This window comes from Plectropomus leopardus, chromosome 2 (assembly GCF_008729295.1).
Source record: "Plectropomus leopardus isolate mb chromosome 2, YSFRI_Pleo_2.0, whole genome shotgun sequence".
Lineage (NCBI taxonomy): Eukaryota > Metazoa > Chordata > Actinopteri > Perciformes > Serranidae > Plectropomus > Plectropomus leopardus.
The window spans coordinates 28,208,642-28,218,459 of NC_056464.1; the positions used below are offsets into that span (position 1 = coordinate 28,208,642).

Genomic DNA, 9,818 nt, shown 5'->3' on the forward strand with positions numbered 1-9,818 from the left:
AAATGCTGAGCTGAATGCGCTCACATGACGGTTTATTGTCAAAAACAGTAGAAAGTCCGTTGAATGTAAAATCCCTCTAGCCAAAGCTCTGCCAGACGCACAAGGACGTTTGGCGTGTTCAGCAAGCAACTGCCTCATGCCACGTCGCAGATATGCTTGATTTTGGTTATTAGCGTACATTTGAACATTAAATGAGTCAATAGTTAAGGTAGATGCAACCTTTCTCAGAGATATGTTTAGGCACGGTAACGCTAACCAGAACCAACACGGAAGCGAACTGCATTTGATTGTGTCGCTGCGTATTTGAAGTCGGGAGGTTTTCTGACTTACCCAGAGGCCTTCGGTCTATACAGGAAGTCACAGAAGCACCCACATCCTGTTAGATTGGATTCCTATTCATTCATTCATTCATTCATTCATTCATTCTTATCATATCGTTTATCAGTCTGTTTAAAGTCTCCAATTATTGTATTGATGGACAATGTAAACCTTTCAAATATTATGCAGGCGATCTGTGATTTCTGCTCATGGTTCAGCCTTCATTTACATGAATTCTAATGTATATCAGCATTTTTTAATTTTACTGCTGTAATAAATCTATCTGTCACCTTCAAACGACATCAATAAATCAAAACCATCATAACAGCTCTCAGTGCAGATCAGTCAGGCTTTACATCTACATATTATTTTATTATTTTAAGAATCCTCACATCCCACTTAGACCACTGACCCCAAGTTGTGCTGTTTAATCCTGAATCTTTCTTTTCCATCCTTCCATCCTCAAAATAATTAAAATAATATACAACAGACTTTCTATAGTTTATGATGAATGTATTTAGTTTTTGTGACCGCAAAACATTACCGTCAGTCTGGTGTAGCCTATATAAATGCTACATTTAATTTTGGTGACAAACAATAGGCCGACTTAAAGTAAAATTACGTATTTTCACAACTACAAAAAAGTGCAAGTACACAAAAAACAACTTTATTAAAGTAATGAGAGTAGGTGTATTTAATTATGTTAATAGAAATTTGTTATTTAATGCTTAATAATGTTTTTAGTTTGATATGGTATGCAAATTTGACCAATTTTAGCAATAATAATGAAATAAAACAATAAGTTCTTGTTTGAGGGATTTGTGATGTTATTATTTTATTATCGCAGCATTTCACACAGGCCAATTTGGTGTGACAGACTATTCCTACAGACAAAATAGAAATTCCTAGCTTGGAATGTAGAGTAAGGAAAATTCATACAGAATTACAAAGCAAACAAATCACAAGGCATTAAGATATGCAGCATTATTTGCATTTTTTAATTATTATTATTATTATTATTTTTTGCTTAAGCACAGCCATGTTTAGGCATTGAAATGAACAGGTTTAAACAGTTTTAGACTTCAACAATGACCCATAACCCATAGTTACAAAACATGGAACAAATGTTGTGTTGTTGTGTTGTTTGTGATTTTGTTTTTTGCACAACAATGTTCAGACATTAAAATAAACTGTTGTATACCTGATTACACAGTTATGATTAAAAAACCATCATCCTGATATGAGGACATCATTTTTTCTTAAAAAACTGACTGTTCAAAGACTATTTAATTTTTTATGCACACATACGAGTCCCAGGAGGTTGAAATGCAGTTAAGAATGATTTGCCAAAACAATGTCTTGCACAATTTATATAATTACTGTCAAAATTACTTGTCTTTTAAGGTCAAATCAGGACAACAAATTACAATACTTAAAGGTTTAAGACTAAAGGACAGAGGCATACAAACAACTCTGAAAATGCAGCTGCTATAAGGATAAATTTCGAAATGCTACAATGTAAAATAAACATGTGATTTGTAGGTGCAAAGGGAGTCCAAAAGGTAAGTGATGATTTAGGAAAGCAAAGGATATACATCCGTAGAGATCTGTGCAGGGGATTTACATTGTCTATTTAGCTCAATTTGAAAATAAAAAATGCTGCAGTGCCACTGCAGATGATTAAATGCCTGAAATGGAGGCTTGCATGATTGCCGAACAGTTCAACTACAGGAAGCCTGGATGTCTTACAGCTGGCTCTTCAGAGTCCTGGTCCCCCTGTGCTGGATGTGTGTGTGAGGCTCCTCTGGCTGCTGGTGTTCTTGATGACGCAAGTGGAGGAGTTGTTCTTGTGCCTGCACTGTCGATCGCATCTGCAGGAGGAGGCTGTTAGGTACTGTCTACAGCAGCAGAAGAAGCACTGCGTCAGGTCATGGAAGAGGTGACCAGCGAAGAACATGTAGATCCAGGGGTTACAGCAGCTGTTGAGACTGGCCAGCAACATGGCGATGATGAAGGCCATGTCTAGAGAGAGAGAGAAAGAATAGATGCTTTATAATTTTGGTGAATGTGTGTATTTTTACAGCATAAATGTAAAACTTTAAGTCAATCCCACATACACCATATTTACTCAATAATGCACCAACTCTATGGCTGAAAATTTTGTCAGACAAATGCAGTTTTTAGCCTGTGAAGGATAAACATTTTAAATCTCACCAGCCTTGTCCCTGTGCAGAAAAATGGCCAGGGTGTACCCTGCCTCTAACCGAGTGCATGCTGGGATAGGCTCCAGCTCCCTACTGTCCTGAATAGGACAAGCAGTTTAGAAAAGGAATGGATGGATGGATTTTTAGAAAGCCTTTAAGGTAAAAACATTTTTCTGCATTTCAGTCAGATGTCATCACCTGGTTGTGGGCTAAAGTCCTAACTCAGTGTGTTTGTTTGGACTTTCAAGCTACACTTTTCAAGGGACAGTTCACCCAAAAACTGAAAAAAAGACATTTTCCCCCTAACCTGTAGTGCTATGTATTGATCTAGATTGTAGTAGTGTGAGTTGCCAATTGTTATTTTATTTTATTTTATTTTGGCCGCTTTGAGCCCCATAAGCCAAGTTCCATCTAAGGGAAGGCAGAAATCTCTACGTCAGATATCTCCATCACTCGGCAACTCACACCAAAACAATCTAGACTGATAAAAAGCAGGTGAACTGACGCTGTAAGTGCTTTTGGCCATTGATAGCGTAGAAACTTAGGTGTGTCGGTTGCTCCATTGGTCAGCCCACCATTTTGGTCCAGACTTAAATGTATCAACAACTTTAGGTTAATGACTAAATACTTGCACAACTAATAACACTGATTCAGCTGCTCTTTGTGTTTAGTGCTAATTAGTGCACATTAACATGATGCCAGGCCATGGCTGTAAACTTTTGTTCAAAAAGTATCAGCATAACCATACACCTACATTTCTATAAATTAAATTAAGATGCAGCAAACCACACACACATACAATCAGGACAGATTAAGACTTTTCATTTTATTTCTACTTTATACATAGAAATATCTGTCCTTGTTCAAGCTAGCTACATCATTTATAGAGAAGTCTATTAAGGGACTTGCTGAAGCATTTCAGATGACCCTACAAACGTGTGGGATTAAAGTTTAAAAACATATGGAGGGTTGATGGATGCAACACAAATAGGATTTTAACCTGCTTGACACAAAATTGATAAATGGCTTCAATTAGAACAGGCTGTCCTGGATGGAAAATTACACCTTATTTTCTCATTCATTCAAGTGATTAAATTTCCAATCTTTAGAGGCAAAGACCACATTGAAGGAGCATGCTGTTTGAAAAGTGGAAAAGTGGAACACTTCCAACTCTTCTTTTTTTTTAAATCTTTAATGGAGCGAGAGAGATTTAGTGTGTGTTGTCTTCTTCTCTCCTCAAGTGAAACTGCTGACCTGTTTTGTTCATGCTGCTCTGACTCTCTATAGTCCTTTGCTTTATTGTGAGAGGTTTGCTGTGCGAAGTGTCAAATGTCTCTTCAAATTTATAACAGATAAGTCAAACATCCCATCCAGAGTTGTGAGATTGCTTGGTGCAATGAAGAGTAGAGGTCTCTTAAGGGGAAATACCACAAAATGACAGTTTTCAAACTCTTTTTTTTCTTGCCCTGGTATCGTTCACTCTGACAGTACATCAACCATTTTATTCTACTGCTAGAAATGAAAGAAAAAAAATATTCATCTTGGCTGCTTTTTCTGTAATATCGTGAGCTTTTCTCAGATTGAAGTTGGGAAAATGGAATCAGGGTGATGCTGAAAAGTTGGATAGTGATGATACTGTCATCATTTATTTGATAAAGAATAGGCACTTTATCAAAGAAAATTCTATGTATAAAAAGTTAAATAAACATTCCACAAGTGCAGAAAGTCAGCCTCTCCATTGCTATCAGTGGATCAACTGCAGGTTTGTTAAATGTGATGATATGACTAAAGTTCAGGCCCTGGAAGAGAGTGTTTGTTGTCACACTTTAAGCTGCCCTAAGCAACTTGAAGGGGACATTACTTCAAAGAGAATGCAATAAGTCAGTAGAAATGAGCAGATAATCAATGATACTTGAATTATCTCTACAGGGTGTGAGGAAGGTTTATGACCTGACCAACCACCAGCCGGCGCAAACTTTCTCATTATATTGTTTAACTTTACACTGAAATATGTTTTGGAAATATCTGAGGCAAGAAATATTGGCAATGCAGTAACAGAATCTTGGTTCATATTTGATCGGCCCTGCCTAGTTTGACAGTTTGAGCACGGTTATTAACAAGGTATTTTACCGCCGTTGAAAAAGACTGTATGTATCTAACAAGCAGAAACTGTGCATTTCCTTTGAAATGGAAGTGTATTTTGCAAGGACACAATGCATTTAACAGGCACAAATTGACACAATGTCCCAGAATGTCAATAACAGGAGGATATCTTTTACGTCATATATAGACATGAATGGTACTGACCAAGTGGCGGTAATTGTAGGATGAGAATGTCTTGTTTTTTAACAAATAATCTGCCTCATTTACGATCGGGTAATAGTGTCAGCTTTGCCATGTGTGCTCAAAGAAAGAAAGAAAAGAAAAGAAAAGTTACCTACTGTAGCTTTAATGTTATGGAGTAATTTATGTTTTACAGTGTCACTGTCCAGTGAAAAAGCAGGATCTCCAAATTTGGTGATCTGAAATTATTAAACTGAAAGGTTTTGTATTCCTTTCTCAGTTGAGAATACTCTCCTTTCTTCATAAAACAAATAAACCGTTTAAAACAAGGGGTTATTTAAAATATGCATAGCCTGGTAGCTGGGTCCATCCAGCCATCCAAACAACATTGGGGCCTCTATGACAACATACATTTCTATAATGTGCACTGCATGCATTCTTGGCTTTAATGTGTTTATTTTCCTGGTTTTGCACAAATCTGCATGAAGGGAAACTAAAGAAAGATAATTAGCTTGGCTAAGTCTGGACATATCTGTATCTCTGACTGCTCTGAATGAACACTTATCCAGTTTAGTTCAGATAACGCCACTTGAAAGGTTTTGGAGCATATTTGCTCCCCTACTCTTGTACCCTTTAATGGTGAACTCAAAAGATAGGATTTAACTATGCCGTTAAATGGAAATGATATAAACCACTAGCAGGAACAGAGAGAGGAACTCTTTGATGTCCTGGTACATTTACTCTCCCAGTGGCTCTGAAGACTTTCTGTGAACTGATAACCACTGTAAATGACACTCCTATTCATCTGCGTTCACTCTGGGGAAGTCTGAAGTTAAACACCATTGTGTTGCCTTGGAAGTGAAGTGGATTGCTTATATATTCCCAGAGATATTTTGTGAGGTGGAAGAATGACCTTTGTATTATGAGGCACTTAGTGCTGAAATATTGCTGCAGAAAAGGTGATTTTTCTTACATCACATGTTTTATGGGCAATAAATCCACCAATATAAATCTTGGACAAAGATGATCGACTCCTTGTGTCAGTGAGAACTTGGCACTTTAAAGGAGGGCTAATGTCTTCATAAGCCAGTAAATACACAAGATAAATCGTTGCTTTAGTGAATGTGCAAGAGGTTTATGTCAGGATTCAAACTGCATCTGTTGTACATTGGCAGTGGCAGATCTTCTTGTAGGTGACATAGGCAACTGCCTCGGACTGCCTCACTGTCCCATATTTGTTATTATTATTTTTTTACATAAAAAAAATCTAACACAGTTGAGTTTATGAAGAGTATGCACAGTAAAAGAAGATGCAAAGGTAAAACCATCTGGGGTGCAGAACAAAAAAAAAAAGAAAAATAAGAAAGTGCACATATCGTATTCTTTTATTGCTTGTATTTATGTTGCTATTATTGTTTGTTAGCTAAGTTGTTTATTTTGTTGATTTCTGCTTATACTTATACTGCTTATCCTACTTAGAGTCACAGGGACTGGAGCCTATCCCAGCTGACATTAGATGAGAGGCGGAGTCACCAGACTATCACAGGGCTGACACATAGAGATCATGCTATAGGGCTGCTACAAAGTCCCTTTTTTGTGCCTCTTTTTTCACAGAATCAGACAACGGCAGCATCATGCCACTCCAGTGTGTGATTTTAGATGCCATGCTGGCATGGCGAAAGCAAAAGAGGTGTGATGAGCATGACTTCTAATACAACTGCATTGACCTCTAGCGTGACATAACTTATGTGTCTGAAGCACTTTATCAACAATAATATGGTCCTTTCCCTTTTGGCTGTCCCTTTTATGCAGATGCTGTTTCGGTGCAGTTACTACCTCCACTACCAACTTTAAGGTAAACAACAACCCCGCCCTCCAGTTCTGCAAACATACCTTTTATACATAATGGCAAGGTGGCATAACAGTACATTTTTTCACCTTGAAAAGGTAGTGTAAAAGGTCTATAGAAACAGACAATCATTCATGCTCACATTCATGACAACAGGCAATTTAAAGTCACCTGTTAACCTAAGCTGCATGTCTTTGACAGAGACCCATGAGACAATCCACACTGACTGGGAGACCATGTCATCTCCAAACTGAAGGGCACCACTGTGTCACCAGCTCTTGTTCTTATTAATAATAAATGCAATATATATATATATATAGTATATATATATATATAATTTCATTTTATTTTATATTACTTTATTAATCCCCAGCAGGAAATTAATTTTTTTCACTCTGTTGTCATATACACACAAGCCTGAAATACACATGAATGCACAAAACAGGACCTATACATGCATTAAATGGAGAGATGTCAGAGTGAGGGGGCTGCCCATGGACTGGCGCCGAGCCAGGGGTTCAAAGCCTTGCTCAAGGAGGTGATCTGGCACCTGCTCAGTTACCAGTTGTTACGTTTCACCAGAAAACAAAACCTGAAGGACATGGGTCGCAGGTTTGGGAAACACTGCACATGTACAAAAAGGTGAAAGCAAAATCAGGCACTTTGGTTTCTAAAAGGTGGTGTGTGAATAAAACTCCCCACAGCCACTCACTGATTCTATCAAAATAGACAAACTAAACAACTGCTCCCAAAACTAGACCTAAGTGGGTGTCACTGAATAGGGGGTAAATAAAATAAATGGCCAAAAGAGGAATCACACCTCCAGCACACACTCAACTCAGACTTCCACCTAAAACAAAAAAACAAAAAACAAAAAAAAAAAACAAATAAAGCCAACTGAAGGTGTGGACTCTCAGGAGACACACAACCAACTGAGCAGGAAAACCCAGCCTCCCTATAAAGCCTCCCAGCAATCTGATTGCCAGCAACTGAGGGAGAACATCCCAGGTAAACCCAATAACTCCTGATCAGCAAGGAAACCTGTGAACTAGATTTTGACACTCTGTGGATCTCTGACCATAACACAGTCCACACTCGATGTCTGTATGCAGACTTGAACCGGTGACCCTCTTGTTCCTAAAGCCCAGTCCCTATAGACTGAGCAACTGTCACTTTTAAATAGATTAGTTAATAAATTAATAATAATAATACTAATAATAATATATATAAAATAAAAAATAAAATAAAACCAGGGGAAGCTCGCCATGGCCACCAAATGTGCATAAGTAAAGAAAAAAAAAAACACTGAGTGTGTCTTTACCTTCTCTTGGTGCAGCAGGATCCCATGCAGACCACATCTGGACAAAGAAGAAGGGAGTCCAGCACACAATGTAGGCAAGGACCACAACAAATGTCATTTTCACTGTGCGGATCTTTGCTTTGGAAATGAGCCTCACGCTGCTCACACGACAGAGGGGATGAGCGCCTTTGGAGGGCCTTGGAGTGAGAGCCAGGAACTGATCCCTTTTGGTTTTTAAATTGAAATTCTGCCATATTTTAAAACATATCAATCCATAGCAGATGCTTAAAATTGCCACTGGGAGAATGTAAATGCTGAGACTCATCCATGTGATGTACGCTTTGGCCCCCCATGGCTGTATGAAGTCCCCCCAGCAGTCATAAACTCCGTTCCCGACCTCCCTCAAAGAAAATATGTACGCTTGAGGAGTGCTGAAGACCAGGCTGAGCATCCAAGAGGCGATCACACAGAAGCGATCTTTTCTCTTGTGCACCGAGCGGAGCGGCTGGCAGATAGCTAAGCACCTGTCGATGGACATCAGGACGAGCATGTAGGTAGATGCAAACATCCCCACGACCTGGAGGTATTTGACCAACCTGCACAGCAAATCCGGCCCGTAGAAGCGAAATGTGATATCCCAAATGAGTTGCGGTAAGACCTGAAAGACTGCAACGACAAGGTCTGCGATGCTCAGGTGCTTCATGAAGTAATACATCCGAGATTGGCTGTGCTTGGTGGTGTGGATGGCCCACAGGACGCACAGGTTGCCGGTCAGAGCGAGCAGCAGCACCAGGACCAGGACGGTAACTTCCACTTTGGCCACGTCTTCATTTCGTTTCAAAGGATTTATTGTGGCGTTTCCTAAATGAGTATCATTCCCACGACTTGAGTTGCTCCAGGAAACATTCTGCGACCAACTACTCTGCTCGCGTAAAAGCTCCTCCATCGTGCGCAAAAGCGCCGCTCCGGCGCAGCCAGCGTTCACATCACCAAACAAATAGATGTCTCTCCGCTGTGGGGTGATCCGCAGTTTTGTGCCAGCTCACTCTGTTAAAGTGGGTTTTGTGAATCAGATTTAATTACTCTATAGTCCAAAATCCATCGCTCTCGCCTGCAGAGGAACAAAATTTAACACTTGAATTGAACTCTAATTCACTGAACACCCATCTCAAACTGTTGAACTCATACAACCTTACACAATACAACATTACCATGGGATTTTTTTTTTTCAAACTTTCAAAGCTTACCTTTCAAGCGATGATTTGCCCTTTTATTCTGGGATCTCTGCGCACTGCAGTTCTCATCCCTCCCTGTGCACAGATTGATGTGTGGTTTGCAGAAGCTCCGAAACCTACTAGTGTCACTCACCCCCTCCCCTTATCTATTTTCCTCCAAAGGAAACTGTCTGGGTTGAGTATGAGCAAGCTGTTGTAACTCCTTTCTTTCTCCCTCCCTGCACTTTGAGTTCAGGTTTTGACTTTGTAAAACCAAATGCCCCGTAACAGCATTTGAGCGATGTTATCTTGCTTTGCGCAGTGAGTCAATCCTTTTAGCATCTACATGATTTGAAGTGATCCCTTGTAAGATTCAAAGGGAGAAAAATTCCACTCTGATTCTGCCCAGCCATAAAGGGTCACTTGTTTTCCAAAGAAACCCACTAAATATGGAGAAAGATACTATCTGGAGCTGGAACAGCATGCTTTGATTGGATTTAATTACAGTTAAGTACTGTGATGTTGTAAACTGGCACTTCCTATGCATGGGCTCAATCAGGGGATGATTGCAGGTGAGGTCAAAATGTATCAGTGTGTCAGGGCAGAAATTAACTCAATCCAGTTGCACTCCAAACAAGCAAAAAAGAGTG

General features: G+C 39.4%; 1 pseudogene; it reads right to left on the bottom strand.

Annotated features, from left to right (window-relative positions):
* Positions 1 to 1,639: 1,639 nt before the first annotated feature.
* LOC121949863 lies at positions 1,640 to 9,383 on the bottom strand (annotated as a pseudogene).
* Positions 9,384 to 9,818: the final 435 nt, after the last annotated feature.